This window comes from Trachypithecus francoisi, unplaced genomic scaffold (assembly GCF_009764315.1).
Source record: "Trachypithecus francoisi isolate TF-2019V2 unplaced genomic scaffold, Tfra_2.0 Lachesis_group2, whole genome shotgun sequence".
NCBI lineage: Eukaryota > Metazoa > Chordata > Mammalia > Primates > Cercopithecidae > Trachypithecus > Trachypithecus francoisi.
Window position 1 is genome coordinate 39,589,543 of NW_022681465.1, and position 20,952 is coordinate 39,610,494.

Consider the following 20,952-nt stretch of genomic DNA (forward strand, 5'->3'; position numbering starts at 1 on the left):
CACAGGATTTGATTTCACTGGAAAGAACAGTTGACATTTACTGGAACTTTTCCAAACCCACCCTAATTCACTGTGCACCATCAATGTATTACATAAGAGAAATGAAGCTGAGTGTCAAATTACAAATGATTTAGAGAAAAATAGCTTCCATCAAATGTAATTTTGTCTCCAAGAATAAAATTCGACACTTACATTGTTGTCAAGCTGCCAACCTGGGACACCTTACCACTTGCCCCAGCGATAAAATAATGATAAATATCTTAGATACACGTTATCATGTGTATCAGGCCATTTTCATGTTGCTATAAAGAAATACCTGAGACTTGGAAATTTATAAAGGAAAGAGGTTTAATTGACTCACAGTTCCACATGGCTGGGGAAGCCTCAGGAAACTTATAATCATGATGAAAGGCAAAGGAGAAGTAAGGACCTTCTTTACAAGGCAGCAGGAAAGAGAAAGGGAAGGAGGAACCGCCAAGCACTTATAAAACCATCAGATCTTGTGAGAACTCCCTCACTATCATGAGAACAGTATGGGGGAAACCGACCCCATGATCCAATCACCTCCCACCAGGTTTCTCCCTTGATACATGGGGATTACAATTCGAGATGAGATTTGGGTGGGGACACAGAGCCAAACCATATCATTTTGCTAGCAAATGTATCAGAATGTTGGTGCAGAAAGACATGTTAGGGAGACTCTTATTTAACCCATTTAAATGTTTATTGAGAAGTGGATACCTGGGAATGAGAGTCAAAATAATAATGATGATGAATATTTATTGATTATTTACTGTATGTCACCAATTTAAGTGTATTAATTTATATTTAATAAAGTCCTTATAACAACCCAAGGAAGTATGTACTACTAATATGCCTATTTTACATTTTGTAGATAAGAATCTTTATTTGTAGGGGAGAGGTACTATTTACATAAATGATAACCTGTTGTACTAATATTCAGTTGAAATTGTAGTTTAGTGACTTGTACAAGATCTCCACGATATTTAATGACCAGCTACTTGATATCAAGTGCTGGGCTAAAGTGCCAAAGAAGCAATGGTAGACAAAACATAAATGATTCCCAGGCCTCATGGAGCGTACAATCTAGAGGTCAAAAGAAATCAATTAAGGAAGTAATAATATAAAAATTTGAACTGTTAGGGTAAGTAAAGGAAGACTATAGTAAGCAAACAGCAGATATATCTTACCTGGTTGGGAAGAGTCAGTGCTGGGGAACAGGGTTGGGTACAGTTCATTCACAGAACTGGTGTCCAGATCCCTTGATTCCTAGGCCAGGGCTCTTTTCAAGACCCCATGCTATACTGCTTCATTGTACTTCCATAGGGAAAAGGCTTAATCAGCCATTATTAGCGCTGTCCACCTGTGCTGCTGTTTGGTTAGTGAGCAGTTACAGTCAGTGTTGGTCATGCTCAGGCAAATGGAGCACTTATCTACTTCAAGCTGGGACTTAATCACTTGATGCACATCAGCACTTAACACAAAACTTGACTTCTCAAATAAAAGCATGCTTGTATTGTGCCTATAATAATGATTAAAACATGACCTGTACCTATGATAAGTATTAAAACATGACCTGTGATGTTCACTGACTAATGGTTGAAAAGGGAAAACTACCCTCAAATTAAGACAAAAAATATATAATTAATTTAATAAATTTAGTCTAGAACCCTCAGATAACACGGATCAGATGATAAAACAAAATGAGAGACCAAGGCATGTTTTACCTCGGTAGGCCATTCTCGAGGGTTCATTCAGAATCATTCTATCTAATCTAACCACTTCACTAGGATGGCTATCATTAAAAAGATGGTCAACGACCAGTGTGAGTGAGGATGTGGGGATATTAGAACCTTCCTACCTTCCCAATGTGAATGAAAAATGGTGCAACTGCTTTGGAAACAGTTCTAGAAAATTCCTCAAAAAGTTAATATAGAGGTGCTGTATGATCCAACAATTCTACTGTTATATACCCAAGATAACCAAAAAGATGTCCAGATAAAAATTTGTTTACACATGTTCATAGTAGCATTACTTGTAATAGACAAAAAGTGGAAACAATTCAAATGTTCATCAGCTGATGAATGGGCAAAAAAATCCATAAAATGGAAATTATTCAGTCATAACAAGAAATGAAGTAATGAAATTTGCTACAGCATGGAGGAATCTTGAAAGCATTGCATTAAGTGAAAGAAGCTAGACACAAAATGCCATATACTGCATGATTCCATTTATGTAGAGTATCTCCAGTGTCTCTAGCAGAAAGCAGACTGGTATTGCCAGAAACTGGAGGAGGAGGCAATGGAGAGTGATTGATTGCTAATGGGTATGGGGTTTTGCGGGAGGGAGACGAATGTTCTAAAATTAGGTAGTGTGTGATAGTTGCACACGATGCAACTAGCAGACCAAATAATACACTTTAAAATGGTGAATTTTGTAGTATGTGACTTATACCTCAATAAAGCTATTATCTAAAAATCTTGTGGTCTGTGGACGGACGTATAGTTTATACAGAAATCATGACTATGTTTAATATGACTATGTTTAATATTTCTGTCCACCCCAAACAAGTATAAAATTGAGGAAAATGTGAGATAATTGAAGCCTAAAAATACTTTTACAGTAAATGTGCAGCTACTTTACGCAAGTATGACTTTTTCCACTCCATTGTCTCTGTTCTCATTTCAATTTACATATGCAAACAGAGCTATCGAATGCCACTTTTAATTCTAAGCTGATTTTTTGTATTTGAGGGTTTTTTTTTTGTACTTAGAATTTATTTATTTATTTTACTTTAAGTTCTGGGACACATGTGCAGAACGTACAGGTTTGTTGCATAGGTATACATGTGCATGGTGGTTTGCTGCACCTATCAACCCATCATCTAGGTTTTAAGACCCACGGGCATTAGGTATTTGTCCTAATATTCTCTCCCTTTTGCCCCCCGACCCGCTGAAAGGCCTCAGTGTGTCGTGTTCCCCTCCCAGTATTTGAGTTTTATTTCTTTTCTAATCATATTCTCCTTATAATTCTCTCTGTGCCCATGTTCTCCATGTTCTCAAGTGACTCTTCTCATTCTTTTGTGACTCTCATAATAACCTTCTTCTGGGTTATGTCATGAAAACCCTTGTCAAAGTGCAGCTAATATGCAGGACATTGAAACTCCAACCACTTGAACAGGATCATCCCACCAGATCAAAGCCTCTTCTACTTCAGTGGCGTCAGGGCTACTTGCCAGCGCTATTTGTCTAGCTGTTGACCTGTGTATTTTCTACCCCTTTTGGCTGGATGGGTCTAGAACTGTTAACTAAAGAACACTGGTTGCTAAGCCTGGAAAGATCAAAGCTGTTCACTGCTTCCTGTTTGCATCGCATAGTGTGGGCAGAAGGGAAGGTGGAGCCTTGTTCTGCTTACATCTGTTTGTACAGAAGATGAGGGAGGCTTTTTGTGTCTTGCTTACCTAGACACACTCAAAACTGATTTCAGGGCCAATCTGCAGTAAAATCCGAAAATGTGCTATGCATAATTACACAAGCAAACACAGTGTCCCAAGACAAATATGTTCTATTAGTAAGCAGGCCAGAATTAAGTAAAAGCAGGTGTTTCCTATATTGGGTCTGATTGCCTACATGTGTGGCTACTCAGAAATTATTTCTTAATTATTTTGCAGGGTTGGCTCCAGCAGAGAGAAAGAGAGAAAACTCCATGGGAGTTCTGAGGGCTCTCTGGTCCTCTGTCGAATTAAAGTTTAAGCAGCTGAATCCTGTAATTATTATACTTAATTTTTTTAAGCCATCATGGCCCACTTTTTTCTAAGTCAGCAAATTGTACATTTCAACGGCTATATTAATTTTCCTGTTGATGTTATTTCTGGAGGATCACAGGCTTTATTAACCCAGTGCCCCATTTTTGACAGAGACTTTACCTAACTTTGTGCCACATGGTTGGCACACAAAATGCTCCTGAGTTTGAGATCTACATTACAATATACAACCACAAGAGAAATGAATGATATGAAAAGGGTGGTCATCTCCTTAACACAAGGAGGCCTTCTGTCATGTTTGTATTGTCAAGACTGGAGCACCCTAAGCAGCCCTGGAAAGCAGACATTTATTTCTGGTAAGGAGAAACAACTGATGATTTTATTCATTTCTCTCCATGGATTAAGCAGAAGGGACAGTGTTGGGAGCCAGGATATTGCTCAATCCTGGGGACAAACTGTATCCAGTATAGAGGCACTCACTTTATTCTTGGCATCACATTAGGTACCAAAACATGAAAAAGTTTACACATTTAGTCTCCACCTTCAAACCACCTTCAAGGACATTAAACTAATTTGGTACCTAGAATGCATAAAAAAAGGTAATACATAATTAAAAGCAATATATACTGAATGCCAAAAACTGTCATACATTCCCATGTTATGGGCAATTTTAGTAGGGTGAGATCTGAGGGTGTGAGCTGGATAAACATGATGTGGGAGAGTTGGGAAACCTAGAATCTTGTCAGTTTATTGAAGTAATTAATAATACTAACAAATAATTAATTTTGAAAATTCTTATGACATCCCTTAAAAGTTTAAATCAAGGACACTAAAGATTAAAAGGCTTACACAATGAGGCCCACTTCCCACACATGGAGAAAACTGGACCCTGGACTCAAAGTAGTTAGAGTTAATGCTAAAGGCCTGAGCTTGTAACTATGTAAGATTCCCCTTTCTTCTGAAATTATATCCATTCTTACTTTTTTGTGCTATTCTTTCTTTTATTAAATTGTAGTGGGTGATGACAGATAGCAAGGTTTGTTTGTGTCTTTCCTTGGCAAAAACCTGGAAGTTGGCAACTATGTGTTTACCCTCCTCCTCCATCCTTAAATTTTACTGATTCATGAAATCTCAAAGTGTAATAATGACTTCTCTAGATCTAAGTTTCTGTAAAGAACCAGATAGTAAGTATTTTAGGCTTTGCAGGCCATACGGTATCTTTTGCAACTGTTTGACTCTGCCAGCATAGTGTAAAAGCGGCCATAGACAACATATAAACAAATGAATGTGGCTGCATTCCAATAAAATTTCATTATGAACATTGAAATTTGAATTTTATAACATTTTCCTGTCTTACAAAATATTACTATTAGTCTCAATTTTTTTCAACTATTTTAAAAAGTAAACACCATTCTTAACTTTGTGGCTATACAAAAATAGGTGACTGGACAGATTTGGCCCTGGGGCCATAGTTTTCCAATCTCTGCTCTATATGACAACAGACTGGGCGAGCTGTTAAGCCATGAAATCAGAGAGCAGTAAGACTTATCCTGACAATTTCCTTTTATGTAAATATACATCATCCTTCATTAACTTTCCAAAGCAAAATCAGGAATGTAAAAAGGATAAAATGAGTTAAATTTTAAAATCCAATTACAAGCTGCACAAATGACTTACAAACCCCTAATAGGGAAAAATGACAGCTGCCTTCCTATGTGGCCTTGGTCAGGTGTATGTTCCCCCACCATCCTTTTGTTGGGTGTGGTGGCTTCCAAGTGGAGGACAGTGATGGTTCATTCTGGATTGAGGAAGGTGACAGACCATCCGGACTCCTTCAAAAAATGTAATTCAAATTGGAAGAGGAAGAAGAGTCAAGAATGCCAAGAGATTTGCTTGTGCGAAGTGTGCAGGTGGGAAGAAGACTATGCCAGGTAGAGAGAAGAGTGAGGGCGGAGGCACTGGGGTAGGAGTGAGTTTCGTACATTTGAGAAGGCAGCCAGCGTGGCTGGAGCAACATAGGTGAGGTGTAACATGGGAGGAGACAAGGAAGGAATGTAGCCATATCCAGGGCTGCGTTTGTCAATCTAAGAGCTTTACTCGGAGTGACATGGAAAGTTATTGTAGAGTTTTGAATACAATGATTACATGGTTTAGCTCCTTTTTAAAGAGGATTATGCTGACTGTTGTGTTGAGGGCAGACCATGGCAGATGGTCAAAGGGTAGAAAGAGAGAGAGGTGAATTAAAGTGTTGTTTTGGTAGTTCAAATGAGAATGATGTTGACGTGGGCTAGAGCAGCAGAAATGGGTCTGAAGCAAAGAGGAATGGGGAGCTTTGAGAGATCTAAGAATCAGTCAGATGTGAGGATTGCTTTGGTGTGAGGAATGATGGAGAAGGAGAAATCAGGGAGGATGCTAATAACGTCTGGGTGGTAGCAATATAACTGCTGTCTACCTGCATTAGTCTGTTCTCACGCTGCTAATAAAGACATACCCGAGACTCGGTAATTTATAAAGGAAAGAGATTTAATTGACTCACAGTTCCACAGGGTTGGGAAGGCCTCAGGAAACTTACAATCATGGCAGAAGGGGAAGCAAACACATACTTCTTCACACAATGGTAGGAAAGAGAAATGCAAAGCAAAAGGGGCAAAAGCCCCTTATAAAACCATCAGATCTCATGAGAACTCACTATCATGAGAACAGGATGGGGAAACTGCCCCCATGATTCAAGTATCTCTACCTGCTCCCTCCCACAAGTGGGGATTATGGGAACTACAATTCAAGATGAGATTTGGGTGGGGACACAGTGAGACTCTCTATCTACCTCTCTAGATCCCTCATGAGACAGAAGCCCAAGGAAGCCAAGAACATGTCCACATCACTTACAATTTTGTGCCAGTTCCTGGTACAGGGTAGGCACTCAATTGTTTAAGTAAATTAATGAATGAAATAAGTTGGGCATATTAAAGGGAGATTATTGAACCAACATGGATTTGTAAGGGAATTCAGAACAATAGTTTTGATTTTCTTGTGTTCTTGGAAAAGTTGAATGTTAAACTGTCTAGATTTCCAAATGGTGGGAGTGGGTGCTGAGAAGTAGTTATATATTACTGTAACTGTATACTTGTAAGAGATTTTGCCACTAGGAAAATCTGCAAAGGCAATAGAGGTTTTCATGACAGCATGGGTCACAAAGTGGCAGCCCAGATACGTATGTTTAGCTCATTAAATATTGGCCGCTACAAAGTTTTAAACACTTTGATTTAGTTTCTAGCATTAAAAATAAGCAGAATTCACAAAACCATTTAGATTTCTAGCTTTTCTTGAAGAAATCAAGGTCTAGTCCTATTGGCCTCTTCTTTCTTCCTCACAAATACTAGACGGAGCTAAGTTCCATCCACTGTCTTTAGGGGGCTTGGGTCATCCTTTCTTCAGGTCATTAGATATCCCCACTATTCCCTATTGTCTTACAAATATCGAGAATGAGGGGAAGTTTATTCTGTCATGTTATTCGCAGCCCTCTTCCTCACTTTCGTTTTCTATTTTGGACCCAGAGGGATTTTTTTGTTGTCCCCTGTATCTCTGGAGTGAGTGCTTCGTATTTGCTGTCATTTTCCTCCCCACGTGGCCTCTGCTTCCTCCAACTTCAGGAGCTCCGTGCCTCATCCCCTCTTTGTTTCAGCAACACATGTTGAAGGCCTTCTGGGCCAGGTGCTGGAGATATGACCATCTCTAAATAGATTCAGTGTGTGCCATCAGAGACCTTAAAGTATGAAAGAAGAGACAGAAAAAAAGAAAAATCAACGCATGAATAATTCCAAGCTATGGTAAAAGCTATGAAGAAAAACAGTATGCAGCAAAAGAGGAAAAATATAGAGGGAAGATGGAATTAAGTTGTTCAACGGAGGCCTCTGTGAGGAGGCGACCACTAAGCTAGGTGAAAAGCCAGGAAGGAGAGGGTTGGGAGCTGAGGGAACGGCAGGACTGAGGTCCTGAATGGACAGAGCTTGGCATTGTTGACACACTCATGAGAGGAGAAAGGTTGTAGATATGCTCATTAAAGGAGAAAGGCTAAACAAGAGGTGAGACCCTCCTTAGCTGTTGCAACTAAGTAGCAAATTGATTTCCTGCTTATTCTGGTTTGAGCTCTTCAAATGAAACTCTTTTTAATTACTGGAACCATGTTGCCAAGGTTTATTATCTGTATCTTGTATAAACAACTCTCATTTCCAGAAGGCATTTAGAGTTTGCCTGGAATGAAAGTCATCTGTTGGTCACTCTGCTTATTTAGGATAGCATCTAGTTACTGAGAACAAGCTTACATGAATAATTTTTAGTGCACAATTTCTCTTCTATTGAAAAGAATTTTTTACTTTTCATTCTTCACAGAAGCTGGAGACAGCTTTTCTCTACAATTGAGCTAGGATGAGCCTAGTCCCAAGAGGGGCTGCAGGCTAGGCTTCCTAAGACCCTGTCTACTCCCTTTGGGTTGTGTTGCAGTCTTTCATCTTACAAAGTGAACTTTCTTGCCATATCCTTGTCCATACTGCATATGCCTGCGTTATTATTTTTAAAATACCTTTATTTTAATTGACTCACTTTTATCCTAAATTCATTTAGAAAGGAAAATTTTAACACTATCACAAATAGAAAATTAGCATCAATTGTCATAAATAGAAACACCAATAAAATAAATTCTCTGTTGCTTGCCAAAGGCTCTGAGCCGAATGACTGCTTTCATTTTATTGGCAAAAGAGATTAGCAGTAGTTTTAAAAGCATATTAGCACCAAACTGAGTCATTATCCTTGATGGTTGTTGGAAGGATGGAAAAGAGAATACATCTCTCTTTGAGATTCAATATTACTTAATTCAGAAATCAATGAGCCACCTAAAATCATTCCAATTGCCACTGGTGAAATGCTTGAGAAATACAGGAATTTTTAAAAGAAATAATCTCCGTTCAGCTTAATTTACCAAGGAAGGTAACTGGGTCTTCCAGTGTTGTGTAGCTCCCGCTAGACTCAGCACAGGACAGACACTCAGCAATTGCCTTGATATGTATGGCCAAGACTGCACCCCTGCCTCTAGCAGACAGCCACAAAAGTGTTTATTTTTATTGCAAATATTAGGGCGCCACGAGATGACTGAACAGCTGGAAAATAAAATCATAGGGCTGGGACTATTGCCAGTCAATACCAGCACCTCTTTTGTGTTATAATAACATAAAAGTAGCAATGAGCATTTTAAAGGGGAATTGACTTTGGACCATAGGCTTAGGAACTCATTAATTTCAGACCTTGGACTGGTTATTTTATCTCTTTGGCTTCAGTTTTCTTATCTGTAGTATGGGTCTGATGACACCTTTCAAAGGAATGTTATCAGAATTAATGAGGTAACATAGATTATATGGCTGCCACATAGTAAGGTTCATTAATTTGGAGCTAGTTTTAAGAACAACACATAGACAGGCTACAATAGCTCTAAGATCTCGTCTTATAAAACAGTTGAAAAAGAAAAAGATATATTTGGAGAATTAGGCAAAACAAAAAATTCTTATCTACGGATATAAGTTAGAAATAAATCCTGACGAAATTATGCAGGTCTTGCAGGTCAAAAATCCTGTACAATGGAACTAACCAAGGCCAGTTTCTATTGTTGTTGTTTGTTTTGGTCTTGATGCATGTAGATCATATTCTAAATTCTTCTCTTTTTTTTTTTCTTCCAATGTGACTAGAGCTTTAATATGGAGTGACAAATACACCACTTTGTCTATCTTTGTCTTAAGGATGTTTTGTGTACTGGAGAATTACTTTTAGATTTAAGATTTTTACTTGATGCCAAAGCATTCATTCTGACTAGATGAATATGTCAACATTTTTTATTGAGTCTAGCTACCTGAAAAAGTCAATGAATCATATTCCATGCATGCTTTGGAAACAGTTATGACACATGGACTGAGCTAAACATTGCCACTGAGAGTAGTGCAGCAGTCATGGTCGATTGATAGGTCAATAGGAAAACTACACTGGATTTCTTCTATCAGTGCTTGATAACGATGCCTGACACACTGCCTGTAGCTACATTGACACATTATTGTGATATACTCAAGACTGCACATTTCTTTTTTATATTAGTCCACTCTCGATTTTGTAAAGAAATTTTATTGCCTTAAGATTCAGTTTGCAATACTTACAGTCTTCTCTAGAAGCATTATATTAAATTTTACTACACACAGGTGAAATAAAGTTAATCTGGAAAATAATTTTATGGACCAGTTGTAAATCTTATTGCTTATATACTTTCCTTAAATAACATTAATAACTCTGCCTAAGTCAATGCCAACAGAGTTCAAAATTCACTGCATTATACACACAGTGGTGAAAATTAACAGAAAAACAAGTATTCAATTGGCATTTTTGAGTAGCTGTTTCTGCTGTGTTTTGAGACTCAGAAACATGACTCGAGGATTTACTTTTCATCACACCTTGCAGGTCCATTTTTGTATAAGCATTCTTCCTTAATTGAAATAAACAGATTTTTTTTTCTTTTTAATCATGTAGGGATTTTCTTTTTAATCATGTAGGGATCATGTTTGTTCATTAACTGAAGTCATTCCTTAGTTACTCGGAATCTCTGTGACAGGATTTTTTCTTTTCTTTCTTCTTTTTTTTTATTATACTTTAAGCTGTTGGATACATGTGCAGAACGTGCAAGTTTGTTACCTAGGTATACACTTGCCATGGTGCTTTGCTTCACCCATCAACATGTCATCTACATTAGGTATTTCTCCTAATGCTATCCCTACCCTAGCCTCCCACCCCCCACAGGCCCTGGTGTGTGTTATTCCCCTCCTTGTGTCCATGTGTTCTCATCGTTTAACTCCCACTTATGAGTGAGAACATGCGGTGTTTGCTTTTCTGTTCCTGTGTTAGTTTGCTGAGAATGATGGTTTCCAGCTTCATCCATGTCCGTGAAAAGGACATGAACTTATCCTCTTTAATGGCTGCATAGTATTTCATGGTGTATATGTGCCACATTTTCTTTATCTTATCTATCATTGATGGACATGTGGGTTGGTTCCAAGTCTCTGCTATTGTGAACAGTGCTGCAATAAACATCCATGTGCATAATGTCATTATGGTAGAATGATTTATAATCTTTTGGGTTTATACTCAGTAATGCGATTGCTGTGTCAAATGGTATTTCCGGTTCTAGATCCTTGAGGAATCACCACACTGTCTCCCACAATGGTTGAACTAATTTATACTCCCACCAACAGTGTAAAAGTGTTCCTATTTCTCCACATCCTCTCCAGCATCTGTTGTTTCCTGACTTTTTAATGATCGTCATTCTAACTGGCGTGAGATGGTATCTCGTTGTGGATTTGATTTGCATTTCTCTAATGACCAGTGATGATGAGTCTTTTTTCATATGTTTGTTGGCCGCATAAATGTCTTCTTTTGAGAAGTGTCTATTTACATCCTTTGCCCACTTTTTGATGGGGTTGTTGCTTTTTTCTTGTAAATTTGTTTAAATTCTTTGTAGATTCTGGATATTAGCCCTTTGTCAAATGGATAGATTGCAATACTTTTCTCCCATTCTGTATGTTACCTGTTCACTCTGATGGTAGTTTCTTTTCCTGTGCAGAAGCTCTTTAGTTGAATTAGATCCCATTTGTCAATTTTGGCTTTTGTTGCCATTGCTTTTGGTGTTTTGGTCATGAAGTCTTTGACCATGCCTATGTCCTGAATGATATTGTCTAGGATTTCTTCTAGGGTTTTTATGATTTTAGGTCTTAAGTTTAAGTCTTTAATCCATTTTGAGTTAATTTTTTTATAAGATGTAAGGACGGGATCCAGTTTCAGTTTTCTGCATTTGGCTAGCCAGTTTTCCCAACACCATTTATTAAATAGTGAATCCTTTCCTCATTTCTTGTTTTTGTCAGGTTTGTGTGACAGGATTTTTTCTGAAAGGCAATAATTTTCTAATGTCTTTTATGTATTCCTTATTTATTTATTAATTCATTCAACAGACATTTATTAAGAACTGCATAGTGCTAAGTGCTGAGTTAGATTCTTGGAGGTGGTATGGAGGTTGTACATAGTACAGAAAGATGTATAAGACTAGGTATCTGCCCTCCAGGAGCGTACAGTCTAAGATTACATAGAATTCACATAAGTGATTAAACAGATACCACAAGAGCAAATGGTAGGTGCAATTAAGCGCTGCAAGGAAAGACTGGAAGAATCGAAGAGGGCATAGGTCAGATCTTGGTGGATGGGCAGAATGTCACTTTATGAAGATGCTGTAGAAGCAGGGCATCCCAGGAGGAGGGAATTTTCTTTATATGAACTCTTACTCGGTTTAGTCTGATTCAATCATCATTTATTGAGTGACTGCTAAGATTAGCTACCTGGCACTCAGAGATAAAAATGAGCTTCCAGATTGAAAGAGACCCTAAATGTCCAGCAGAGGATGAAAATAGACCTGTGCTGAGGCTCATCATTGTGAAATTTCAGAACGCTAGGGGAGCATTTTTTAATTATTAAAAAACCTTCAGAAAGAAAACACAGTAGATAGTTTTGAACTTCTCAACAAAAAAATTATCAGCAGTAAGACATTGGAGCAATGTTTGCAATTATTCAGGGAAAATTATATTTCTCATGTGGAATTGTATATCTAGCCAAGCCCTTAATTACTATGAGGTTTTATATGGGTTTAGGGGGACAAGTGCATTTGTATTACATAGATATATTGCCTAGTAGCAAAGACTGGGCTTTTAGAATATCCATCACCTGAATAATGTACATTGTACCCAATAGGTAGTACTTCAACCTTCACCTCCTTCTCACTCTCCCACCTTTTGGAGTCCCCGATGTCTGTCATTTCATTCTGTATGTCTGTCTGTACTCATCGTTTAGTTCCCACTTGTGAGAACATGAGATTTTGAGCTTTCTGCTTCTGAACCATTTCACTAAGAATAGTGATGTCCAGTTCTATCTATGTTGCTGCAAAAGACATAATTTTATTTTTTTGGCTGAGGAATGTTCCATGATCTATCTATCTATCTCCAGATACAGATATATATATAGATAGATATCACATTTTTAAAATTCAGTCGCCATCTCTTGATGGGCACTTAGGTGGAATCCGTGACTTTGCTGTTGTAAATAGCTCTGTGATGAACAAACAAGTGCATTTGTTAAAAATGATTTATTTTCCTTTGAGGAGATACCCTGTAGCAGATTACTGAATCAAAGGGTAATTCTACTTTTAGTTCTTTGAGAAATCAAAAAGGGGGTATATTTCAGGCATTTTCAGACATACACTGTTTCTCAGGAATCTGCTAAAAACAGTACTCCATAAAAACAAGTGAAAATACCAAGATGGCAGGAGATATGGGGTCCAGAATATTGACTCCATCTTAAGAGAGTGGTAAGAGATTCCACGATGATGATGAAGGGTTCTCCCACCAAGGTGCACCAGACATAAAGAGAGTCCGGTCCAGAGAGTCCAGGCCAGCAGGCTCTGGAAAATGTTCCCAGGAAGATGGCATTGATGGATTACCTAATGCATTTGAACATAGTGAGAGAAGATTGGACAAATGGGTGAGAATTTAGGGATAAATTGGTGAGAAATACATAGAAAACTAAGCAAAAATACACATGGCAAAGTATTTTAGAAGAAAAAGCAATCATAGTAGATTATATACCTCAAGAGTGAATAGGCTTTATGTACCTAATCATGTAAAGCAGCGGTTCCCAATCTTTTTGGCACCAGGGACTGATTTCATGGAAGACAGTTTTTCCATGGATGATGTGCAGGGTTGGGGGTTGGTTTCAGGATGAAATTGTTCCACCTCAGATCATCAGACATTAGATTCTCATAGGAACATGAAACCCAGATTCCTGGCATGTACAGTAGGAGGCAGAGCTCAGGCGGTCATGCTTGCTTACTGGCGGCTCACCTGCTGCTGTGCAGCCCGGTTCCTAACAGGTCACGGACCTTTACTGTTCCATGGCCTTGGGGTTGGGGACCCCTGATGTGAACACTGAATATGTGTCTATACAGAGTTGTGATATAACTATGAAGTGGCAGAAGTTACTGTGTATGGCAAGATTGCACTGATGGTTAAGGAGAGAGACGCTTTTAGACTACATAATGCCTAAAACTAAAAGTTATCAAGAAAAAAGAGAATGGCATTATTTAGAGATATGGAGGCAAAGTACTGAAAGCTATGAAAGTGGGAAGATTGTCTTGGAGAAGCTGGAAATGGGGCAGAGGATTGTTGTTTTTCATAATAAGCCTAGCAGAAGTAATTGATCTAACTAGGTGTATAAAGTAAATAAATAAAACACTAAGTATTTTTAAAGATACTATTTTTCTTCACAATTTATCCAGGGAGTTTAAGTCTGGGGAATGGTTGCATTTTTAAAATGGCATATGATCCAGTTAGGCAGCAAATAGAAATGCCTTTGAAGAGCTCTGCTTGACTACATTTTTTGATCAGTGATACGATATTTATGGTCCAGTGTATTAGACCAGACTCCTCCCTTATGTGAATATGGTAAGCCTGGCCATGCTCTAGATATTCAGAGTTTCTGTATTGATCTTCCTGAAAGTGACTAAACCCACCAAGAGCTTCAAGAGTTTGCACACTAGCGGAAATACATTCAAACATTCAGTTTGTTCTGTTCTGAAAAGGCAGCAAGCAGCAGAAACATTATAGTTCAAATAATTCATGCAAAGCTATAACAGTCAATAGGGGCAGGGAAACTGTTTCCATTGCAGCTAGCACAGTGCCTAGTACTTGATAAAAGCACAATATACATTTGTTGAGTGAATGAATGAATGAAATACAGCAAGTTGGTTTTTGGATAGCTGACAGGATGGTCTTCATATGCCAGAGCAAAACATTTGGTCACTTGCTTTCACTTATCCTTTAAATCCAGCATTGCAAACACTTAGCCTCAAAACCCCAAGGGACATAATTAGAAACATTTTATGCATAGATTTCCTTTTCCATTTGGAGTCAAACCTAAGACTTTAAGATTTATAGCCTCCACATACATTAATACACTTTCTGGAATTCACCTAGGATAGCAATGAGTATGGCAGTAACTTTCAAAATGATTTTCTTTGTAAGGGCATTTCAGTGCATAAAAGTATTCAAGACAGATGCCCTGAGCTGGTTCTTGTCCCTCATCTCTGCGCAGCCAGAATGGTCCTGGCTTTATCTTTTTTTTTTTTTTTTAACATATGAGAGTTCCATCCAGAATGATGTCTCCAGCACTTAAAATGTTTGAAAATCACGGATGTAGGACAGAGTTATTCTAGCAGGGCAGGTTTTTACTTCTTGTTTTATGTTTTCCAGAAAGATCAGAGTGGGCATGGGGTTTCAACACACAGTGGACAGCATTAGAGCCAATTTAATTAGAATGTCACTGGCAGGGCACCTCAGCTGATATCACATATATTAAAAATACATGTGATATATTTTACACACACATAACTCCTATATGCTTGAGTAGGCATCCAAGGGGTAACATATACTTTACTTTTCTATAAATAAATGTAATTTTTATTGTAACTCATGTTTCCTTCTAAAATCAGAACCTTTGACCACATGTTCCCAAGTAAACCCAGTCAAATTACTCCTCAGTCATTTTCATTTTAAACTCAGGCAATTTTAAGGTTCTGCCCTTGTCTATTTTCTGCCCATGAGTAACATTTAAATTCCACAGAGGGCTCATGCAGGCACGTGTGTGGATGTGTGTGAGTGTGTGGATGGGTGTGTGAGCGTGTGGATGAGTGTCTGGGTGTGTGTGCACACGTGTGTGTGCTGGTATATGTAGTCAGTGGCTATTCTGTGCCTTCTGCTGGCATCAGCTGCTATTTAACTTCCTAGCCTCTGGAAGTCAGTTCTTATGCCCACGACTTCTGCTACTGCCTGAGGTCCTAACATGAATTCAAGCTTCCTCAAGTCCACTGGTGCTCTCTCAGCCACATCCAAGGCCCCAAGGGCCTGCACGCTTTCAGCTGTCACTATATCACTTGCAAGTCTGAGAGAAACTCAAAGCTGTGTCTCATGGCTTCTCACGCCTGGGCTCATTTTGTTTAATTCCTTCTTTGCCACCATGCTGTGCAGCACCTATCCAAGAGTGCTGCCATACTGAATTCTCCGATGGGAGCCAGGCATTCATGCCCTCTCCAGGTCTGTAATTTAACCAACATGCACCAGAATAATCATTTGGATTAATGGGGCACCTCTTCTAATTGGCCAATGCTTGTGATTTTCTGTTTGTTGAGTACTTAGGATCCTACCTTTCCTCTCAAATCCCCCAAATGACAGGAAGCTCAATCACCCTCTTTCTTCTCAAGATGTTGGTCTGATGAGGACAGAAACTGAAGTGGCATGCTCATATTCCACAGATGCTTTTTCTTCAAGGTAACTCTTTTTTTTCTAGCCCAGGCAACCTTTATCTAGTCTCTAGGATACGGCAGCCTGACTCTTCATCTATTCTCTTTCCATTCTATTGTTTATGGCACAAACCTTACGCCTGACGTCCTTTGGGCTTGGCTTCTTGCTGCTCAAAAGAAACTGGATCTTGAATATCAATGACCTTGACTTTATAGATTTCCATCTCCACAGTGAGGTTTAAATTTTATTTTTAGAGATTCAAAAGCTGAGCACTGACTGCTTATTTTCTTTTCGTGTTCTTGGCTTAAAACCCTGCATCCTCTCTGAAGCAATTCCTGCTGCTGACTGAATAGGAAAGGAGCTTGGGGAACCCTGGTTAATACCTCAAAATATCATCCTGCCACAAACATACGAGTGATGGGGCTGACCAGTCCCTCCTTTCTGCAAACACAGAAAAAAGGCCTAAAATTACAGAGACACAATTGGCCGTGATATCCTTTAAAGCCATGTTAATGGTAGAGCAGTTTGCAATGTAATACAGGGTTATGAACAAATAGTTCTTGCGCTACAGTAAAGTCAAGTTATATTAACAATAAGAATACAGTATTCTTATGTAGCCCAAATGAGGGATTTTCTCAGAAAGGTAATCTATGGAGTTCTCCGATTTTTTTTTTTGTACACTAGAAATTATTTTGCAGCTGTGCATGGTGGCTCATGCCTGTAATCACAGCACTTTAAAGAGAGTCACTGTATCATTTGGAAGTCTGAGCTTGAGCTGAGGAGTTTGAGACCAGCCTGGGTAACATAGTGAGACCTTGTCTCTACAAAAAGTAAACAAAATTAGCCAGGAGTGGTGGCACATGCCTGTGGTTCCAGCTACTCAGCAGGCTAAAGTGTGAGGATTGCTTGAGCCCTGGAGGTTGAGGCTGCAGTGAGCCCATATCCACCACTGCAGTCCAGCCTGAGAGCCAGAGTAAGACCCTGCCTCAAAAGAAAAAGATTATTTTGCAGTTCTAAGTAGAACACTTCACCCCCACTACCCCCGGCCTTACCTAGATTCACACATACCATAGGATGGACATTGGGCTTCTTTTTGTTCAGAACCCAGCCTCAAAAAAGGCAGAAAAGAGAATGCCAGTGATCTGCCAAAAATGCACAAGACTGAGGAAATTTACAGGACAAGACTTGACTGGGAACTTAAGAATTCCAGAGTGGTGTGCTCCCGAAATAGAAGAGTAGAACATTGAGAGAAAAGATGAGATTTTAAAAAATATATGAGGAAACTGCATAAAGAAGAAAAGACAGGTAAAGTTAGAAAAACAGGAACCATTTCAGATGACAGCCCATGGAGGTCTAGAGTACATTCAAAAGCGACCCATTATGTGTCTGGGCAATGAATCCAGTTCTTTTCTGCATAGCAAGAAGGCAAAGTCGCTACGTAAAGCCTTTCTTTTTGTTTCTTTCATAGCTCACTACTGTCTTGAACTCCTGGCCTTAATGACATCCTCCTTCAGCCTGTGTAGTAGCTGGGACCACAGGTGCACACCACCATGCCCAGCTAAATTTCACATTTTGTGTAGAGATGGGATTTCACCACATTGCCTTTATTTTTTAATCTTCAACCAACCTCACTCTGCATGTTTTGAATTTACCATTGTAAGTCTGTATACATGCTCAGTTTGGGGACCAATGGCCAAGGTATTTCTTTAGAAAGAAAAGGAAGAGTTTCTTCCTTCGTGGGCATTGGTAAATGTTTTCGTCATGGACATTAGGCTGTAAAGGACAGACCTCAAGAACAGTGAAACCAATAACAGTGTCCTCTAACACACATCCTAAGGACAGCTGGAGGCACATTTTTTGAAATTTCAAAAATAATTTTATATGGGTTGCAGAAATATGTTTCCTTTTATTTTACATGAATTGAATGATATTCTTCAAACTTTGCTTATTATGTACGAAACAAACTGTGGCAGACCTGTCTGTAGAGAACCACTAAATGCATATAAATGGAAAATTCCCAAAATTCAGGTTCACAATAAAGTTAAATCACATCAGTGTACCACAATAAGAATCTCCAGACCCAGAACCCAGACAAAGACCTGGATGTCAGAATTACTGACTAGGAGAATTATTACCTTACATGGTGCAATAAATTATCTTTGGGCAATGAAACAGCCTGAAAGACAGGAAAGAAGGTAAGCCTGACCACTCTTGTGGGCCTCTAAAACCTGTCAGATATCTCACTTGCACAAGCTGCTGACCACCATCTCATCCCTGCGAAGAAGTAGGAGAACAACAGAGCCCGTTCTTGGTCAAATGCATCCTTGTTAATGTTGTTCTCTTACCCGTTTGACGCTTGATACAGCTTATGAACAGAATTCATTGCTGCTTCTAAGTTCTATTTCTTTTATTTAGAGTCCAGTGATAGTCTTCTAAAATCTGGGCCAAAAACACTGTGACCTTGGGCAAATTGCTTAATCTCTAAACCCCGGTTTCCCTGTCTATAAAATGGACAATAACAGTAGCTTCTTTATAGAATTTTTCTGTGAGATTAAGTGAAATAATCCATTTAAGGTACTTAGCAGAAGGGTGAGGACAGAGACGTTGCTTAGTTTGCTACTATTATTAATGCTATTAACCTATCACTTTCCACTTAATGTATCAATATATTTCCATGTCATTAACTATTCACTGGCATAATTTATAATGGTTGCATAATTTTCCATTAAATGGGTTAAATATACTTTAACTTACCAAATACTGGGAGTCGCTTAGAGTATATCTATTTGTTTGGCTACTATACTTTCAGGTAAAGTTGGTTGATTAAATGTATGTGTCTCCTTTCATGCCCCACTAAAATCCCTCAAAAACTACAGAGAAGGGATTTTGTTAAGGACATAAACTTATGAAATGGGGAGAACAGGAGTGGAAGCAATCACAAAAATTATGAAAGCAAAAAAGGAAATAATTTAGCAGACCCAAGAAAATGAAATGTTAATCCAGCAGCAGGAAAAGCTAAGAACTAACCCTTTCTATGCCTCAGAATTTCCCCTGACTTAGGAATTGGCAGGCTCACCAAATAGCTTGAAATTGGGATGAAAATAGATGGGAAAATAAAAAAGATTGCTTAAAGGTCTATTTCAGAAGCAATCTTCCCCAGCTTCTCTCATCACTTTTTATTGCCAGAAAACCATCCCTTTGTCACCCAGCAAAGAGACTGAAGGTGTTTTCCCCAAAGACCAGGCACAGTTAAGTGTGGAGGCTTCACACTGAAACATGGAACTAAGTGAGGCACAGTGAATGCGGTCCTCAGGGTTCTTGTCCTTTTCTTTTGGTGGCTGGTCCTTTTTGCTGAAGATGCAGGTCAGGGAGTCTTCTCTCTGAAATCCAACTAACCCAAGAGGAAAGACGTAAAGACTGGCATTGAGGTTTTCTCAACTCTACCTGGCCAGGCCATCCTGCAGCAAAACTCACAGTTGCCAGTTCCCATTTAAATGATTACAGCTTTTCTTTTCTCGCTCTCAAATGCGATCTACCAACATGGATAGCTGGAAATTTGAGGAATGTCCTTACCATGAGAAAAGGGACTGAACCATACAGGAAAAAACATCATAGTGGTCTCCTTATTTTTGCAAAAAAAAAAAAAAAAAAAAAAGCAAAAAATAATAAAAAACAAAACAAGCAAACAAATAAAACCCCCTAGCATTAATATTCTCAGACATGAGAAGATATTGTAACTATGAGAGAAGAACGGGAAGAAATTGAAAGGAACATTTTTAAAATAAAAATGATATTTTAGAAATGAACAATATGATGGAGAAAATAATTCCAATTGAGAGAAAAATTTCAGAAATTTTGGCATAAAAAATGTAAATAAGAGAAAGGATAATTTTTATCTGTTATAGACAATGATTTGGTGGTAATATTTGAAGGCAAGAGGATATTTAAAATTATAGAAACTAGCAGATTGTACAGCTTGAGATAAAAAGAGAGAATAATTCAGTTTGTAAAGTTCTTTAAACGCCAAAACATAGAAAATAGTAAAACTACTTTAAGTGCCAGAACATCAAGGCAGGTGGCAAGTTCTCAAATACTAAATTAAATGAGTCTTACTTCCATCACCAATACAGTGAAAAATCTGTTACATGAGGCTTATTAGCGAGTCATGATCTCAATGCACCTATTTTCGATGAGAAGTGAAGGCATAACCTAGATTCACAGACTAGTGCAAAGAATGCCCCTTTATGTGAATCGGTCTAGTTAGCCTTTACAAGCTCCATAAGGGACAAGGTGGGGTGGACTCTCAAGCACTGTGGCTGCTTTTATGACAACCCTGATTCAACCAAAAGAAATTGTTGACCAAACTTAATTTGCTTTTACCTTTGTTTCTTATATTGCTGTGATTCATTTGGAATGCCCTTGAGGATCTACATGTTATTAGATGCAGGAAATACTTTGACAAGATCAAGTATACCCTAGCAACATGAAATAGAGAACTGAGATAGTTAAGAAGAAATGCTAGACTAATATTTCACTTTCCCTAAAATATGCATGTAGTTGAGACTGAAGTAATCTTAAAATTCTCTGCTTCATTTTACTTCTGGGCTTAATCTCTGTCCACAAATTGCAGAAGGATATAGAGAGCAGACAATTGTTAAATAAATTTGATTCATGTATATCTGCCCAATAGAATCACCTGGCGTGACCCATGCCACACCAATTAAATAACAATCTGTGGACTTAGGG

The 20,952-nt window shown here is 38.5% G+C and overlaps 1 long non-coding RNA gene across 1 annotated transcript in view; it reads right to left on the minus strand.

Moving 5' to 3' along the window:
- Positions 1 to 6,444: 6,444 nt before the first annotated feature.
- LOC117064887 overlaps positions 6,445 to 20,952 on the minus strand; it is a 155,729-nt gene continuing 141,221 nt past the window's right edge. Inside the window, exon 4 of the long non-coding RNA XR_004429725.1 lies at positions 6,445 to 7,547. This is a non-coding gene — a long non-coding RNA (uncharacterized LOC117064887). The remainder of the gene's footprint in view (positions 7,548 to 20,952) is intronic.